Below are 19,513 nucleotides of genomic sequence, written 5' to 3' on the forward strand. Positions count from 1 at the left end.
TTTCATTGAGAAGAGGACGACAGTCTTTAGCTTCCACTACTTAGAACCTAATTATGATTATCCCACAATTATAAAGGACTAGAGGCCCATTGCATGAATTCTTGCACCAGTGAGGTCCCTCGGCCTTGCCTACAGGATTGGGCTAAACCAGCTCTCTGACATCCCCTGAGGGGTCCTGGATTGCGAGAGGGCACAGGCCAGGCTGAGGGAACCCACTGGTGCACGATCGGGGCTAGGGAGGGATGCGGGGGGTTGGCCAGCCAGGGAGGGCTCCAGGGCATGTCCAGCCAGTCTTGATCAGCCAGACCCAAGCAGCATGTTAACCTACTGGTCGAGTGTATGCCCCCTGGTGGTCAGTGCACGTCATAGCGAGAGGTTGAGTAGCTTTAGCATATCATTAACATATTACACTTTGATTGGTTGAACAGATGATCGACACTTAGCATATTAGGCTTTTATTATATAGGACTAGAGGCCTGGTGCACAAAAATTTGTGCACTTGGGGGGGAGGGAGGGGTCCCTCAGCCTGGCCTGTGCCCTCTCACAGTCTGGGACCCCTCAGTGGATGACTACCTGCTGGCTTAGGCCCGCTCCCCGGGGGATTGGGCCTAAGATGGCAATCAGACATCCCTCTGGCAGCCTGGCAGCCCTCGGGGGATGTCCACTTGCCAGCGGGGAGTAGGCCTAAACTGCAGTCAGACATCCTTAGCGCTGCTGAGGAGGCAGGAGAGGCTCCCACCACCACTGCTATACTGGCAGCCATCAGCCTGACTTGTGGCTGAGCAGAGCTCCTCCCATGTGAGGGTGCCCTGACCACTAGAGGGCAGCTCCTGCATTGAGCATCTGCCCTCTGGTGGTCAGTGTGTGTCATAGTGACCAGTCATTCCCAGTCCTTCTGCTGTTAGGGTCAGTTTGCATATTACCCTTTTACTATATAGGATAGAGGCCTGGTGCACTGGTGGGAGCCGGCTGGTTTGCCCTGAAGGGTGTCCCGGATCAGGGTGGGGGTCCCGCTTGGGTGCCTGGCCAGCTTGGATGAGGGGCTGATGGCTGTTTGCAGCTGCTCACACCCCCTTCAGGGTGGGGATCCCCACTGGGGTGCCTGGCCAGTCTGGGTGAGGGGCTGAGGGCCATTTTCAGGCTTGCGGGTGACTGAAGCTCCCAACCTCTCCTTTTTTTCTTTCTTTTTTATTCTGGGATTTATTTACCTTCTATGGCTGTCACTGGAACTGAGAGCCGGCTTTAGCTCTGAGGCTCGGCTCCAGCTTTGAGACCTTGGCTGCTGAAAGCAGGTATCTGGGCTTTGTTTAGCTTCTATAATTGAAACACTGTTGCAACTCCAGCTCTGAGGCCTGGCTGGCTGAAAGCAGGTTTCTGGGGATTGTTTAGCTTCTATAATTGCAACATAGTTGCTTAGAGTGCAGCTCAGAGGCCGGCAGCGGCAGGCGGGGAACCTTGGCTTCCTCCATCACTGGAGCAAGCACACCTCCTGTTTGCTTCAGCTGCCTGGCTGCCAGCTGCCATCTTGGTTGTCAGTTAATTTGCATATCGCCCTGATTAGCCAATGGGAAGTGTGTCAGAGGTACAGTTAATTACCATGTTTGTCTATTATTAGATAGGATAGTTTCTTTCTAGTCCATATTTTTCACTTGCTGTAAAATCTTTTAAAACTAGTGATTATTTCTTTTTTCCCCACTTAACTATTTTTTTTAAATATATTTTTATTGATTTCAGAGAAGAAGCAAGAATGATTGATCAGGCCTCCTGCATACCCCACACTGGGGACTGAGCCTGCAACCCAGGCATGTGCCTTGACTGGGAATCAAACTGTGACCTCCTGAGCCATGCTGGCCAGGCTGTTTTTCTTTCACTTATTTCTTTTTATGCATTTATCTTTTGCCTTATACAAATGTTATTTTTCATATTAGAAGGTGCCAACAATCAGGCTTATTTTAAGGATAATTTGATATTGGTAGAACATCAGAGATTTTCATGGTTTTGACATTAAATAATAATACAGATACAGAGATAGTGCATTGGGACCCTAAGTGGAAGGAAGGGGAGAGACAGAGAGAGTGACACATCAATTGGTTGCCTCCTGCACACAGTCTGACCAGGGTGGGGAATCGAGCCTGAAACTGCAGTATGTGCCCTTGATCAGAAATGAGCCCACCATCCTTCAGTCCACAGGGCAATGCTCTAGCCACTGAGCCAAACTGGCCAGGGCTCTTTGTTAGTCTTTTCCACCTGGCATTCCTTTTGTAGAAGCTGCAGGAAGATCCTGGGTGAGGAAATGTCAAGTGGCTTACATTCAGGATTGGATAAACTTTGGAATGATCCTTGGCTTCTTTCTCTCACACCTCACATTCAACCCATCAAGAAGTCCTGTGGACAGTACTCAAATCCATTCACTTCTCACCATCACCATCACTACTGGGAGCACCACCATCTCTCACCTGTGTTATGCAATACCCTCTTTCAACCCTTTTCCTTACAATCTGATTTCCATACAGCAGTTGGAGTGACCCTTGGATAAATAAATCAAAATCATGCCACTTTGCTGAAACTCTGCCATGGTTCTATTTCACTCAATAAAAACTGAAGTTCTTACATGGCATGCAGAGTGCCAAAGTTGGATGTCTGATCTAAGTTATGTGTCTGATCTCAGCTCCTACCCTCTCTCTCTCAATCATCTATACCAGCCCCACGGGTCTTCTTGCCTCTTAAACATACCAGGCACTTTCTACCTTAAGGTCTTTACTCAAGCTATTTTTTTCTGCCTGAACTTCTCTTTCTGCAGACACCTACCCACATATCTGCCTTCTTCAAATCTTTGCTTCAATCTCACCTTCTCAGTGAGGCCTCCATTGGCACCTTACTTAGTATTTTTATTTACCCTCCATCCTCCACTTCTGCATTTTCTATATCCCTGAGGTGACCTGAATCTGCTCTTTCCCCCACCATGCCACCTATCACCTTCTACCAAACTATATACCATACTACATATTCTTGATTATATTGACTTTTATTGTTAGTCTCTGCTCCCTTCCCCCAAATATAAGCTTCATAAGGTCAGAGAGTTTTAGGACCTAGAACTAAGTTATAAGCTTTGTTTGAGTGGCTTAGTTGGTTGGAGCATGGTCCTTCCTGTACATCAAAAGACTGCAGGTTCCATTCCCTGTCAGGGTGCATACCTAGGTTTTGGGTTCGATTTCCAGTCAGGGTGTGTGCAGGAGGCAACCAATCAATGTTTCTCTCTCACATCGATGTCTCTCTCTCTCTCTCTCTCTCTCTCTCTCTCTCTCTCTCTCTCTCTGTCTCATATGCAATGCTGCACTTTTTGCTCTCGTATACAATACTGCAGTGTCAATATTGTGCATATGTCACCATAGCTATAGAATAAAGTTCTGGAGAAGGAAGTGCTGGGTCAAATGATATATACATTTTAATTTTAAAATATGCCAAATTTTCCTCCGTGGATATGTTACCAGTGAACACTTTTTCCAACAATGTATGATGACTTATATACTATTACTCACAATGGGTTTTATTAAATATTTTGGTCTTTATTTCAAATTAATACAAGCTAATAGTAAAAATAAAACCACTAAAATAGTACAGAAAGTATAAAGTGCTGAGTGAAAGTGCTCAGGTTTTTCAGCTCCCTCATTTGCAACCTCCAAAGATAATAATGGTTAACAACATCTTGCATATATTTTTAGAAAATTTCAATATATATAAGCACTATATACACATATATAATTATATAAAAGCATAAAGATAATATAATAATTTGCAACTTTTTTCATTTGACAGTATATTACAGATAATTTGTTTATTACATATAATGCCGTTCATTGTTTTTTTTATGGCCTCACAGTAGATTATGTATCATGGTTTATTTAACCTAGTTTGTATAGCTAAAGGTTGAATGCAACTTAAGGATTTTACTCACAAACAATGTTGCAAGTAATGGTTTTGTGTATGCATCTTTATTTGTTAGTGCAAATGTCAGTGTGTTCCTAACAGTCAAAAGGTATGTGCATCTAAAATTTTGATAGGTCTTGTCAAGTTACCCTCTAAAAAGGTTGAATGCTATTCTTTAAATTAGATATTTTTCTTCTCTACATACTTTTGTCCTTTATCATTACTACTTGTTTTGTTTGCAGAATCAGTATTTGTGCAACTGATGTGGAATGGTATGTGTTCTAATGGGCTGTGACATTGGGAAAAGAAACAACCTTTCCACTGCCACTGGGGACTCCCCACAATTCTGAGACTTCTAAATGCCATGGTAGCAAACGCAGTGTATTTCAGATCCCTGGAGAGGCCTGCATTAGATTGGCTGCCTAGGACAGTGGTTCTCAACCTTGGCTGCACATTAGAACCACCTGGGAATCTTTTTAAAATCCTGATTTCTGGGCCTCATCCTCAGGAAATTCTGTTTCTTTGTTACTAGTGTTGTGGCCCCACCCCATAACAAAGAAACAGAATTTCCAGAGGATGAGGCCCAGAAATCAGGATTTTAAAAAGATTCCCAGGTGATTCTAATGTGCGGCCAAGGTTGAGAACCACTGGCCTAGGAGGAAGTGACAGCATAGCACGTATGCTACTGGAGTTAACAGAGAACTTTGCTTCTTTTAAAATTTTGTATACACAGATTACCTTCCTACTGCAATTATTTCCCATATGTGTCCTCAATTCTTCATTGTGACTCAGAGTTGCTATTATAGCAAATGAGTTGTCATAAATTTTGACATTATTGTGATCATCCTTAAACATCTTTGCATACTGCCTATGCTCAGGAGACACAATTATTTATATATATGTACCATCTATCTTAATGGGATATATACATGTAATCCAACAACTCCTTTATTCTGTGGTCTTGATAGGAAAGTTGGGCAAATGCAATGCAATAGTTTGCTCATTGATTGCAAGCATATAATGGAATGAACTGTAAAATAAATGACTTCTTTTAAAGATTTAAAGGTTGGCAAAACAAAATCCAGAGAAGTTGTTTTGTTTTCCTAGAGGTAAGCAAACTATTTATTAGGTGTCATTGCCTGATCTATTTTATCTGTCAAATGAGTTCCCTCTTTTTACTTTGAAAATGGTTTTCTTCTACCATGTTATAGGGAATAGCTAGCTATTTAAGGCACCCCACTTTGTAGCTTCCAGACACATAGGTACTGCTTGTGACAACTTAACAGGGCAGTTAGTTATTTCAATACCAAACCAGAGAATGGAGAGAAGAAGCAATTAAAAATATAATCACCTTGTTGTGCTGGAGATTGGGCAGCAATAGAACAGAGCCAGCCAGAAGGATCGTATCTGGACTTCAGTTCAATAAGAGCAAACTGGCGAGGAGTAGAGTTCCAGGAAGGACAGGGGTCAAGTCCAAATGAAGTGAAACAGGAGGACCTATGGCAGTGACGGTGAACCTCTGACACGCGAATTTATTTTCTTGGTTGATTTTTCTTTGTTAAATGGCATTTAAATATATAAAATAAATATCAAAAATGTAAGTCTTTGTTTTACTATGGTTGCAAATATCAAAAAAATTCTATACGTGACACGGCACCAGAGTTAAGTTAGGGTTTTTCAAAATGCTGACACGCCGAGCTCAAAAGGTTCGCCATCACTGACCTATGGCTTAAATCTAAGGCAGTGGTTCCTAAGTTTGAGTGATCATAAAATCATATGATCATGTTTAATAAACAGATTCTAAGATCTCACGTTGAAACTCCAGTTGAGAAGTCCTGTGGCAGTGTAGGGAGAGGAGTGGTTAGAAGTCTACATTTTAGCAAACGATTTTTCTGCAGCTAGTCTGCCTGCTGCATGTTGAGGGATAGCCAACACGTGGAGAGTTATCTCAGTCTAGTGCAGCCGTGGGCAAACTACGGCCTGCGGGCCGGATCCGGCCCGTTTGAAATGAATAAAACTATTGAAAAAAAAGACCGTACCCTTTTATGTAATGATGTTTACTTTGAATTTATAATAGTTCACACAAACACTCCATCCATGCTTTTGTTCCGGCCCTCCAGTCCAGTTTAAGAACCCATTGTGGCCCTCGAGTCATAAAGTTTGCCCACCCCTGGAGTGGCTCAAAGGCTTACCCAGAGCATCACAGGTAAGCAGGGTTGCTGCACTCCAGTTCTAGACTGAGGATGCTTTTTCCATCTGCTTTAATCAGCCTGGAAGATTTGAATCATCCTTGCATGTTAATCCAAGCTCTCATGGAGAGAGAGATGTAAATATCAGGATCCCCCACATCTTACACCAAACAAAGGTAAGGTCAAATCAATAGTTTTACTTTAGTTGGGCTGCTTTCCTTTGACATTTGTGACTTGGACCCAGACTTAACTTTTGACAGCTGGTACACTGCTCACTTTTACTCAGTTTTTCTGTTTAAGAAGTTACTAATATTTTGGTTTGAGGTCTAAATTCTCTATACCCAAGCCTGTATTTCAACACGTTCTCTGAGTCTTCTTTTCTTCTATTGTCTTCCAAGTGAAAGTTTATTTTCTCAGTAGGAATAGACAATAATTTCAAATCAGGCAACCTAAAGAATACTAGTTTCCATGAATTTATGATTGGCCTTAATCAGAGGGTCCAAACTCAAATGCCTTCAAAAGCTGTATGGGGAAGAGTGTATGTGTGGGACAGGGGCATCAGTCAGAAGTGAGTCGAAGAAACTTCAAACTGACAGGTGAATAACCTGCCAAAAAATAAAATAAAATAAAATAAATTAAAATGAACTCTGACCAGTGTGTCTCAGTTGGTTGGAGTGTTATCCTATATACCAAAAGGTCACAGCTTTGATTCCCAGTCAAGGCGCATACCTAGATTGTGGTTCAATTCCCTAGTCTGGGCATGTTCGGGAGGCAACTGATCAATATTTCACTCTCACATTGATGTTAAAAAAAGAAAATAAAAATGAAGCACTATGTTAGAACAGGTGTTCAGTCTAAATTCTGACTTCGGGCATGTGTCTGGGCTCTTGGCTTAAAGTCTCCCATTGGTCAACTTACAGCCTGTCTTTTAGTTGGTTATGAATTCCTGGTGACACTATTTTAGTGACTCTACAATAAAAAATGTGTGCACATTCGAACACAATATGATATCACAATCACAGAAACTCTTGGGTAGATTGGGAAAGCAAGAAAGGGGGGCAGACCCGGCTGATGTGGCTCAGTGGTTGAGCGTTGACCCATGAACCAAGACGTTGTGGTTTTATTCCCAGTCAGCGCACATGCCCGTGCTGTGGGCTCGATCCCCAGTGTGGGGTGTACAGGAAGCAGCTGACTGATGATTCCCTCTCATTGTTATGTTCTTATCTCTCTCTCCCTTTCCCTTCCATTCTTAAAAAAAAAAAAAAAAGTTAAATCAGTGGGTTACCTGCAGTCTGATAGTTAAAAAATAGAATGGGGGGTGGGGAGAGAATGAGACTATATGAAAGCCACATCAAGTACTATGACGCACATGCCCTTGAATAAGCTACAACGCTTCTCTGAGCTTCTGTTTCCTCTGTGAAATGGATAAAATATCTGTGTCAGGAGATTGTCTTTTGGTTTAAATGAGATAATTCTTGTAAACTTTACATAACGCTTGATGCATAGCTGGCACTAACCAAATAAAGTCCCTTAATTAATTTCATGTGGCAGAAAATACTGAAAGTATTCTGAAGAAGACAGTTATCTCTAGCACTAAGATATGTATTTGGTGATGTGAAATGTGATGTAGAGGTAACGTCCCTCTCCCTTGACAAGGCTATTGATTGGCCCCTTGTCTAAGGCTAAGCTGAAAATGTCAAACGGAGATTGCTCACAGCTGAGAACAAGGTTGCCTACATGCTTTAGCTACTAAATTCAAACTCACACTTTTACCGTTTGTTTTTTCTTTCTCCTTTCCCTACTCTTGTCAATTCCAGGGATGGTACCTTGTTCTTTTCTTGAGTTTTTTGAATGACAACACCACCCAGAGATTATGGAGTGAACTGCTGCTCAGGGTCTGGGGGTAAGGTGGGTCTCTATAAATGTGATCAACAAATAATGCGGCACATGAGAGGGCTCAGCTGGGCACCTGGGACCCTCCAACGTGCCGCACAGAAGGGCCAGCGCCAGATTCCTCCATGAGAACAGAGTCTGAGTTTCTCAGCCTTGGGAGGTTCCTGCAGCCTTAGAGCAGCTGTGTGTCCGAATGAAGAGTGGCCAGATTCATCCCTTTTCCACTGATGCCCCGATCCCACTCTCTCGCACATGAGCTCTGTGATAAAAGGGGTCACCAGCAGGAAGGTGAAGAGAGCTGTGGGAGAGGTAGTTACTAAATTATGATAGGGATATGTGAACTTGATTATCCTTAGGAGATGACATTTTAAATCATAAGTGAGGGAAATTTTGTTGGATGTGATTAAACATACAGCAACAGGCAGAATAAGTTTTTTGGGCTGTGCAGGGGTGGGAGGTACAGTAATACACCAAATTTTAAAATATAGCAAGCTTCAAGTAGCACACATTTGATGTTTCAATTCATACATGCCATGAATATTCTCTGAACAATTTTTCCTTTTACATTTTTTGTGTTTACTTTAATCTCTCCACTCTGTATTGTCCCAATACTCTTGTGAGTAGCTGCATATAGGTTATGATGAGGGGATACCAGCGTTGGCAGAGTACAGCTTTCATTTCAGCTTCGAACTGCCTAATTTCTATGGTGGTCACATCAGCAGCCTTGGCCTCGTTAAATAGGGAGTCAGAGGTACTAGTATTGTCTGAATACCTAATGTGAGTTGAGTAGTGTCCTATGCTAGCTTTTGCGTTTCTTCATTTAAGACTAATATTTATTGAGAGCTTGCTTTGTACCAGGTACTCTTCTAGGTGCTGGGAGCACATCTTTGAAAACAAAATAAAACAAAGCTCCCATTCTTATAAAGTTTACACTCCAGTGAAGGAATGCAGATCGAAAAGAAATCAATCGCTATATTCTCTGTCTATTATGGCGAGAACAAAAGCAGGGTAGGAGATGTGCTTGGGCAAGGGAGGTGACATTTGAGCAAAGACCTGAAACAAACAGTGGGTGGAGCCATGTGGACCTCCACCGGAATGTTCCAGGAAGAGGTGACAGTCTACAATGGCCTGGAGGCAGGAGTGCTCCTGGCCTGTGTGAGGAAGAGCTAGGAGACACATGTAGCTAGAGATGAAGACGCTGGTAACATGGAAGTAGATGACATCTGAGAGGTCTTCAGGGGCCAGCTCATGACCAATCATAGTATATGGCCTAGTAAGGATTTTGGATTTTTTTTAAATATATTTTATTGATTTTTTTACAGAGAGGAAGGGAGAGGGATAGAGAGTCAGAAACATCGATGAGAGAGAAACATCGATCAGCTGCCTCCTGCACACTCCCCACTGGGGATGTGCCCGCAACCAAGGTACATGCCCTTGACCAGAATTGAACCTGGGACCCTTGAGTCCGCAGGCCGATGCTCTATCCACTGAGCCAAACTGGTTAGGGCAGGATTTTGGATTTTATTCTACTGAAATAGAAAGACATTGGAGGGTTTGAATCTAGAACTGACATTTTACAAAGATCCTTGCTACTATGTGTGGAAAATCTTGATTGTGCTAACTACGCTGCAATTGAAACGTTATCATCTTGTTTGTACATACAATGACAATGAACAAAATCATTGCACAGACTTTGTTCCCATAGTTATAAGGCAAAGTGAGCTCAACAATTATTATTTCACAGGATGGTATGCCTTCTATGGAGACAGTGCTTGAAGGATATTTTTTCTCCTTCAAGGGTGTGTGTAAGTATGTACCAGGCAAAGTAGTCTACCCTGCTTTCAAAAGTTGTGACGTTGAAATCTGGAGCTCTTCTATCCTGCCCTTTCCATTCTTTATATCGCATAAATGGGAGATCAGTCCATAGTCTAGTTGCTAGAGTTAGAAAGTGGTAGTATCTTAGTTTACTACTTTCTAACTTAGAGTATTATGACTTAAAGAAATTGTATGTATTAAAACTAGGATCGCTCTGGCTGGTGTGGCTCAGTTAGTTGGGTGTCATCCGTGCACTGAAAGGTTGCCGGTTTGATTCCTGGTCAGGGCACATGTCCAGGGAGCCCATCCCGTTCTCATACTGATGCTTCTCTATCTCCCTATCCTTCCCCTCTCTCTAAAAATCAATAATAATAATAAAAAGCTCACCCCAAACTAGGGTATTTTTCAAGTCTTAATACATTTTGAATAATGTCAAAAGTTATTACTAAATGAACAATCTAACTTGAATTACAAAATAAAGAATTACAAATTAAAGTACCCCAGAGATGAGCAAAGTCAGATAGTTTAGAAAAAAATAAATAATTTTTTAGTAAAAGTATAAGGGCTCAATTATGACCAAGAGAGAATTAGGGTCAAAGGCAAAGTGGAATATATGAAACAGGAAAAGGGACTTCCGGGAGACAGCAAGATATTACCACTTTTAAACCACTTATTCAAATGTCTTGATGATCCTCATTAAATGCTCTTTATATTTAGAATAAGTTGAAATGTTCCCGGACTGTCATGAAATGGCTAAAAAATAATATGTTCTCCATGCAAGCCAGGAAGGCCGTAGAGAATGAGAATATGACCTTTTCCCTCACAGCTGAGTTGCTTGGTGAATTAGGCTCTAAATGTCTGTGGGAAATTATTTCTGAAAAGTGAGATAATATCCAAATACTAAATAGAGTATAGTGTCACTAAAGACGAACTTGCATATTTTATTCTTCCCTATAAAACAATAAATTGTACCATTTTGTCAGTAATGAACTTTGAGTAAGCTCAAATTTAATTTAAAATGAGGGAATTAAGTCAATCTTTCCTACTAAGGATATAATAAACTAGAAATATGACCTTTCCAACTTAAAAAGGTAAAAAGTTTTGATATTTTGATTGATATATTTTTAAAAGATGCGTAACTTCCTATGTAATTTCTTTTTTCTCTTGAGTTGACATTACGATATCTGCTTCTTTGTTATGTGTCGTTATAAAAAATGTTCTGCTAAGAGTTCGTTTAATTTCTTCAGTCTGTGACTTGAAGTGTTTGATCAGTTCTGGATATTTCTCAATCATTATTTCTTCAAATATTTGCTCTATTCTTTCTCTTCTCCCTATGGAGTTCAAATTTAAAGTAGGTCAGCTGTGTTCACACTACTTTTCATATCTCTCTCATGTAGTGATTGCTAACACTGTTTCCCCCTCTTATAGCTCAGGAAACCCTGCTTTGGAGCAAGGAGGTAGGTTTTCTGTGCAAAGATAAAGGCAAAGATTTTTTTTTAAAAATATATTTTTATTGATTTTTTACAGAGAGAAAGGGAGAGAGATAGAGAGTTAGAAACATCGATGAGAGAGAAACATCGATCAGCTGCCTCCTGCACACTCCCCACTGGGGATGTGCCCGCAACCCAGGTACATGCCCCTGACCGGAATCGAACCTGGGACCTTTCAGTCCGCAGGCCGATGCTCTATCCACTGAGCCAAACCGGTCTCGGCAAGGCAAAGATTCTTGATTTGAAATCTCCTCATTGTTGTTTAACGTATAATCTCTTTGTGAGATGCTTCCTCTTTTTAAAAAGCTATATTTTTATTGATTTGAAAATGTTTTTATTGATTTCAGAGAGGAAGGGAGAGGGAGACAGAATGAAACATCAATGATGAGAGAGAGTCATTGATAGGCTGTCTCCTGCACTCCCCTTAATGGGGATCAAGCCTGCACCTACGCATCTGCCCTAACCTGGAATTGAACTGTGACTTCTTGATTCACAGGTTGATGTTAACCACTGAGCCACAGCGACCTGGCTGCCTACTCCTCTTGATGGATGTTTCCAAGTCTTCATATTAAGAAATTTAGACAACAAGAGACTGCAAATACTTTTATATCTATCCTGTTTCATTTTGTAAAAATATGACCTGCTGTCATATTTTTAGTAGCTCTCAGTCCCATACTTATCCAATTGTGATTATTTCTGTACTCCTAGCTACAGTGAAGTTTATTGACTTTTTTGCTTGCTCAGATTAAAAGGGGTATTATCTATCTCACCTGCCCAAGAAGGTCAATGAATTAGAGGCAGGAGCACCTTTGAATGACAAGGTGTCATCTCTTTGTGTGCCATTAAGTTAGGTTAGTAGGATCTTCTCTGTATTTTGTAATCATGGGCAACTGTACATTGATAAAAGATTTTTTAAAAAAGTTTTGGAAACTCCTGGAGAATTAGGATTAGTGTATTACCTGTCATCAACATATGCAAAGAGTTCTAATTAATGGCCTTCTGTGTGTGTGTGTGTGGTGGTAAATTTAATATAACTCTACTCTCTCCTTAAAAAGACAACAAAGTAGGGTTCTTTCTTTTTGTTTTAGGTAACTTTAGAAGATAATCAGTCCATACTCTTTGAGGGGACAAGACTAAATAAGTTAGCAGCATTTGGATTTAATTAAGATGAATAGGCAAAGAAAGAAAGGAGGCCTGTGCTTTTTGAATAGATTTCTTTTATTGGCAAATGAGGTCAAGAAGGATGCACATTTATACTTTACTGTTAATTCTTTTTTGTTTCATAGGTCAACAATAACATCTTGTTTTAATTTTACTTCTTTTATAATCAATGGAGTTGAACATTATTTACATATAATTGTTGTATTTCAAGGTACAAGAAACATGCTAGATACATGCTTTAGGAACAGAGATATTGGAGTGTCTGGTATATTTCATTGATTTATGGATTCTTTCAGGTGCACAAGTTAGTTGAAGGAAAAACTCAATGTAAAAATCGTGGAATGCTTCATGAAGGAGATGGAAACTTGGAAGATGAGGATTTATGATCTGATATAAATGGCTCAGAGTTCTTATTTACTTGATGTTTATTCTCTAAGTATGCTCATCTATTGACTAAAAGTAGTGAAAATTAAATATCAAAACAAGTAGTTTAGAATTTTCAGCCAGAGCAGTTGGTGTGGCCTTCGTTCAGAGTGGGAGAGAGACTACACTGAATAATTTGACACGGGAAATACCATATATGAGCCAGAAATCTAAATCAAGCAAGTTACCAAGCTGGCAGGTTCTGGATAATCTGTGAAGTCTTAAGTAGCCTTGATCATGAGCTAGGTTTGTTTAAAGGCGTCTGCGTAAGGAACTAAGTCTGGCTAAGAAGGATGCAGTTCCTCCTGGCTGTGCATTTGCTCCACTGTCACCTGGAAGAAAAGCAGAGTGAGTAGATGGGATGGGGCTTATTCTGCCAACAGAATAATGATGGGCCTGTAGAGCAGTGGTTCTCAACCTTCCTAATGCCACGACCCTTTAATACAGTTCCTCATGTTGTGGTGACCCCCAACCATAAGATTATTTTCGTTGCTACTTCATAACTAATTTTGAATCTGTTATGAATCGTAATGTAAATATCTGATATGCAGGATGTATTTTCATTGTTACAAATTGAACATAATTAAAGCATAGTGATTAATCACAAAAACAATATGTAATTATATATGTGTTTTCCGATGGTCTTAGGCAACCCCTGTGAAAGGGTCATTCAACCCCCAAAGGGGTCACAACCCACAGGTTGAGAACCACTGCTGTAGAGGTTGTCTTTCTGCTTGAGCCTGGGAGCTCTGGTGAGAGGAGGGTGAGAGGTTTATAAGTTTGGGGACATTACTTCTTTTTTCCTTTGAAATATAGAAAGTAGTTTAAATAAGAGGCAGAGGACCAAACTCCCTCATTTTGTGACAGAAAATAATGTTCTTGAAGCGACTGGTCAGACTGCTTATAAACACTGATAGGTTTGGGGTGTGTGGAGATGCTGGTTGACTTCCTGATTGCAGTTACCTGCAGGTGTATTCTTCCTTCCAAAGGCCAGGCAGGCAGCAGAGCAGAAGAAGGAACGCATTCCCAGGAGAGCATAGGCAGTTAGGGCCATACAATTGGCGATAAACCACACTTTTTGAACTTTTGCCATCAAGGTGTGTTAGCAAATTGAAAAAGAAATGCAAGCTGAACATCATGCTCTATTGCTTAAGGGAACTCAGTGTGGTTCTGAGGCCACAGGACAATGGCATCCTCAACTACACACTCCACCCCTTCCCACCCTTTGTGGGTCTTTGGAAAGCCTGGTTCAAAACTTCTCATTCGGCTTTGGCCAAGGAGACAGAGTGAACTTGTTGGCCAAAGTGATATATATATACATATATATATGTATATATATATATATATAAAATATATTTTATTGATTTTTTTACAGAGAGGAAGGGAGAGGGATAGAGAATTAGAAACATGGATGAGAGAGAAACATCGATCAGCTGCCTCCTGCACACTCCCCACTGGGGATGTGCCCACAACCAAGGTACATATCCTTGACCGGAATCGAACCTGGGACCCTTGAGTCCGCAGACCGATGCTCCATCCACTGAGCCAAACCAGCCAGGGCCAAAGTGATATTTGTAGTCATGTTTCTAATGTCCAGAAAAAGGTAACAGGTAAGCAATTTTCTGTATGGAATGTTCCCTGCACAAGGCTAGTTCTTTTGTGTGTGTGTTAATCTTGCAAGGCATCACCATCTTATACAATTCACTCATTAATGCTGCTGGTAGAAGCAAATGCAGTCAAGAAAATAATGTTTTTGTAGCACTACTATATAGTGAAAAGAATAAGAATATATTCTAGTATTTTCCACTTGGTTTATTGCTCTCTTCACAATCCTACTCCATTACATTTTATCTCTCCTCCTTTTTATTCCAATAAACTTTATCTGCTCCTACCTATTCTGTTATCTCTTTTCTACCTCTAGCCTCATAAGTACTCCTTTTATTTATTTAGAATTAGTTTCCCTCTCTCCTTTGAGACTTTGTCTGTCTCAGGAAATGCCACAGGATCCTGCTTTGCTGTTATTGCCCTGCTGACATTGTTCTTGATCGAAAGTCTGATTTGTAGTTTCAATTACATTGCTAAAGATTTACCTACTAATTGATTTGGGATGTGGATTTATTCTTTGGGTGACAGACCTAAATGTGGTAGATGAAAAACCTCCAATGCAGGGGAGAAAAGCAAACAAAACAACATGGAATTTTTACCTATTCTTTTCTAGAGCAGTGTAGGAGAGATATGTAAATAACGGAGCTATTTATATCTGCTGTCACTCTGCTATACCTGAGAAGTAACTGCAGCTTCTTTAAACAATTCTGCCTGCCCTCTCTTTGGATGAGTGATAACTGTAAAACATTTTCAGTGTCAAGAATTATACATTTTCATGTCATTTTTCATTTTAATGGATTTAAAAGCTTTGAGATTAGTCTTCTTCTTCTTCTTTTTTTTTAGATTAGTCTTGATGGAAATCTTCAATGGGCCCTGAATCCACGGTGACATTATAAAGTTGAAGGAAAGACAACAGTTTTGTCTCTGCAAATATATAATCATATACACAACCAATTTTTCATTGAAAGTGAAAGCACAAAAATAACTTTAATGTCTTGGAGCCAATTAGACATATTTCCCTCCAGGTATAGGATTTTTCCCCTCAGAATTTAAAAATGCAAACATTTGAAGTGTTTAAAAATAAGTGTGCTATTTCTTTGCTCAATATTTGTTGAAACGTTTATTTTGCTTTCCGGAAAACATCTTCTGCTCTAGGCTTTGTGATTCTTTCCAAAAGTTTGTTTTCTTTTAGGAAACATTTTTATTGAACAGATAGATCCTGTGCTTGAGAACACACTGGTATGTTTTTTACCGGTTTTATGAACTGGTCCATTTCCTTTCTCCTTGTCTTATATTTTTGACTGTACTTACAAAATCCAAATCACAGGAAGCTAGCTCATTGCATATGTATTTAAAGATAATGGAATATAAAAATTAAATATTTAATTCTTTTCTTTGGTACACTGTATTAAAAAACTTTGTAAATAGTTTTTGTTTTCTTTTGTTTCCATTACACAATTGGGTATTAGAAAAATTGATAGGTTTTCTAAATCATTTTGTATAGTTTTCATTCTACAGTTAGGCAGTATAAAAAATTGATACTGTGCCTATATGAGAGAAAGCTCTCTTTTCATTATTAGGACCAGGAACCTAGTTTAATTCATCTTTCAGTGTACACAGTGCAAAAAGAAACAATTCTGTCTCTTTGAACGTCATGCTGTAGAGCCAGTGCTATGTCTTTAGACACATACAATCTTCAGTGTAAATAATACACATAAAATTATAATTCAGTAAAACTGGATAGTGAGATTCAAGCCCTAGCGACTTCAGCTGCACACCCTGGGCCTTATTTTGCTTCTCCGGGTTGCATTTTCTCTGTTGATAAAACTGGAGACCATACTTGCCTTCATTTACAGGGTTTTGAATATAAGATGAGGTGACCGATAAAAATACTTTGTAGTATGTGACTCTTTCCCAATGCAAGAATTGTCTTTAACTTTGTAGATCTTCACACGATAGCCCTTCTGGGCCCATGTGATGCGGTTGAAAATAAATTAAAACTGTCTGGTAACCCAGACACAAAAGCACTTACTCTAGCTTCCTCCCTCACTTGTTAGTGATATTAGCAGTTTATTTCACCTGGCTATTTGCCAGTGGATTCAAATATACTGTTAAGATAAGGGGATTGACTCATCTTTACAGTACTACTGTGAGACATAACCAATGAAAAAAAGTTTCTCCGTTTGGAAAATGCACCAAAGACCTCATAAATGTTACACAAGAGTGTTATAATTCTACCATTCCAGCATAGCCCTCGGGATTAATGTGTTCATGCATCCAAATAGTACACTGGTTTTAGCACAGAGTAAGCAAGTGTAATTTTCCTGCCCATTTATTTATCCCATCAGAATGGGATAAATTGCTCATGCTTCTTTTCCAGGATTGATAATAATCACATCTTTATTGTATAGGTGTAAAGTCCATTGTTTACTATTTTCATAAGCCTATAGGATTCATGAACCTGTAGTCCCTAGTTCTAGGAACAAAAGATAACACACACACACACACACACACACACACACACACACACGCCAAATGGCGTTTAGAGAATGTTCTTGAAAATGCCCTCTGATCTTGGGGTGGAAAACAAAATCGTACATTGTGAAGTCACTTTGTTTGAAATACTTTACTTTTGGCATAGCCAAGTACCAGTCTTTGGTAACCTGAGGTAATTGGAAAGCCCAAGAGAGGCACAGGCCTACATTCTAAATCTCCAAAAGAACTGCGTAGGGGATGGTATTATTCAGACTTTTAGTGGAATTCTTGGATGTGTTTGACTGACAATGAAGTGCTTTATTCCTTTTTTAATGTGGTTTTTAAAGTTTTGATTTGCAGATAATTTTAAATTTATGGAAAATTTATAAAAAAATAGTACACAGAACTTCTATTTAACTTTTACCCAGACTTCCCAGTTTTTAACTTTGCCACATCTGCTGATCATTCATTTTCTCTTCTCTCCCTCTCCTCTCTATTCCCCTCTGTTCTTCTTCTGTCTCTGATTATACATATGTATATACTTATTATTTTTCCTGGAAATTAAATTGCAAACATTATTCCTCTTTACTTCCTACATCATTATGTATTTCCTAAGAGCAACAATATTCTACAAAAATCACCATACTGTTACTGAAATCAGGAAATTAAAAATCATTAGAAATTACAGTTCATACTCCAATTTTGTCAATTATTTCAGTAATATCCTTTATAACCACTCCCCCTGCCCCAGTCTAGAATCCAGCTTTCCAAACATGTCAAGCCCAGAAGGATGATGCATATTGCTGTGTTTAATGAATACATCAGTGGAAAAAGCCCTTTGTGGAGCTTATATATTAGTGTATAACACATTATTATTAACTAAAGTTCATAATTTACATTAGAATTAACTCTTTGTGTTGTGGATTTTTGCAGATGCCATGTATCCACCATTACAGCATCACACAGAAGTGCTTTATTCTTTTTTTTTTAATTTAAATTCTTTATTGTTGAAAGTATTACATATGTCTCCTTTTTCCCTTATTGGCCTCTCCCCAGCCGCTCCCACCCCCCAGCACGTGCCTTCACCCCCCTGCTGTCTGTGTCCATTGGTTATGAAGTGCTTTATTCTTATCTTGCATCCTCCTTAAAGTAGAACACAGGAACTTGCTTTATCCTCTTCCCACATGTCCTTGCCCAAACCAGATACAATTCCACCGCTCATCAGCAAGTTCATTAAAGTTTACTTAAGGTTTAGTCCTTAGATGTCCTTCCCTCCACATTTCCCTCACTCTTAGCTCTTTATCTCTTTCCTCTCTCCCCACCCCTGCCACTCCTCAGTCTCCCCAGTTATAGCTACATTTTCCAGATCATCTTTGTATGTCCAAGCATGTGGTCTCTGCATGCCCTATTTCGCCAAACAAAAGCTCCAGGTAACCAAATGTCTTTAGAAACCAGTTCAATGTCTAGGGAAGCCTGGCCCTGGCAGGTTTCAACCACCCCTACCCTCAGCCTGGCCAGTCCTGCCTCTGAGAGGCTCAGAAGGGAGCACAGAAATTCTCCTAAGTAAAATGAAATATTTCTCTTATAGCTAATTCTGAATTACATAATACTTGTTAAGGATCTATGATTGTGGTCCAGATGCTGTGTTAGGCATTTCAGTATAGCAAAACAGCAGCCAATAACAACACAACAAAAACACGGTTTAGCCCCATATAGAGGTAACTGTTTAGTAGAAAAGATAGTGACTAACCAAAAGGAGACAAATAACTGTACAATTATAATGGGGATAGGATGGAGAAATTAGCACTGTGCTGTAAGAACATGTAATTAACCTAGTCAGAGAAGTCAGGGAACTGCGAAGCTGAGATATGAGAGAAGTGTAAGATTTAAGTAGGCAAAGGAAGGGGTGAAATTTCTTCAGACAGTGGGAGTGGTGTAGGCAAAGGAGAAATATGAGTATTCTATGAACCAAAAGGAGACAAGTGGAGATGGGGCATGGGAAGTGAGTAGGGGTGTGGTGTGAAATGAAGCTAGAGAGAGGATGGGGCCTGTCCTGGCAGATCCTTGTAGGTCAAGTTAAGGATTTTTGGTCTTTAAATCCTTTGAAGGTTTTTAAACTGGGACAGGGTATGAAGAAAAGGCAGATCATCCACCCACATTTATGTTTTGATGAATAGTTCTGAATAAAATCAGAGAATGAATTGAAGTGGGTTGGGCAGGGCAATTGGGTATGGACAGATAATGAGACAGCTCTTGCAGTGATCCAGATGAGAAATCATGGAAGCTTGCACAGAGTGGTGGTAGTTGGGCTAGAGGGAAGTGACTACATATGAGCATTAACTTGGGTTTGACAGGGAAAGTGATGACTGATAGGTTGGAGGCTTGTATAACAGGATCAAAGAAGGTGACTGAAAATTATCTCTTAAATTTGTGGATATGAAGTCCATCGGGGACCTTAGCAAGTGGTATTTTGGTGGAGTGATGAGGATACAAACCTTATTGGAGTGGATGGAGGAGGTGAGATGAGGATAGAAA

Source organism: Myotis myotis, unplaced genomic scaffold, assembly GCF_014108235.1.
Source record: "Myotis myotis isolate mMyoMyo1 unplaced genomic scaffold, mMyoMyo1.p scaffold_m19_p_6, whole genome shotgun sequence".
NCBI classification, from domain to species: domain Eukaryota; kingdom Metazoa; phylum Chordata; class Mammalia; order Chiroptera; family Vespertilionidae; genus Myotis; species Myotis myotis.